Here is a 652-nt window from a genome sequence, read left to right as displayed (position 1 = left end):
GAACTTAATTAATCATTAAAGGACTTCTTTAATATTTATTACAGTATAGGTTTGCTTGTGATAATTCTTTCACTTTTTTTTGAAGGGTACTTTTATTGGATATACTATTCTAGGTTGACAGGTTGTCTTATTTTAACATTTTATTTTTTTATTTTTTAATATTTATTTATTTTATTTATTTGGCTGTGCCAGGTCTTAGTTGTAGCATATGGGATCTTCATTGCCATGTGTGGGATATGTAGTTGTGGCATGTGGGCTCTTAGTTGCGGCCTGCAGGATCTAGTTCCCTGACCAGGGATTGAACCTGGGCCCCCTGCATTGGGAGTGCCGAGTCTTAACCACTGGACCACCAGGGAAGTCCCTTATTTTAGCGTTTTAAATGTATCATTCCATTGTCTTCTGGTTTGCACCATTTCTCTTGGGAAGACAGTAGTTGCTTTTATCATTGTTCCTTGTAGACAATGTGTGCTTTTCTTTGGCTGCTTTTAGGATTTTCTCTTCATCTCTGGTTTTTACCTAATTTATCCTAATATATGTAGGTGTGGGTTAAAAAAAAATTTTTTTTGACGTGGACCTTTTTTTTTTTAAGTCTTTATTGAATATTGCTTCTGTTTTATGTTTTGGTTTTTTGGCTGCGAGGCATGTGGGATCT

At 35.4% G+C, this 652-nt stretch overlaps 1 non-coding gene across 1 annotated transcript; it reads right to left on the bottom strand.

Moving 5' to 3' along the window:
• Positions 1-283: 283 nt before the first annotated feature.
• Positions 284-356, bottom strand: TRNAG-CCC (transfer RNA glycine (anticodon CCC)). Its single transcript has one exon. It is a non-coding gene; the product is annotated as a tRNA-Gly (tRNA).
• Positions 357-652: the final 296 nt, after the last annotated feature.

Source organism: Aethalodelphis obliquidens, unplaced genomic scaffold (genome assembly GCF_003676395.1).
Source record: "Aethalodelphis obliquidens isolate GAN/ISIS:26980383/991018 unplaced genomic scaffold, ASM367639v1 scaffold26, whole genome shotgun sequence".
NCBI lineage: Eukaryota > Metazoa > Chordata > Mammalia > Artiodactyla > Delphinidae > Aethalodelphis > Aethalodelphis obliquidens.
Note: the sequence above shows the minus strand (reverse complement) of the source record. Positions and strands in the feature narration are given on the sequence as shown.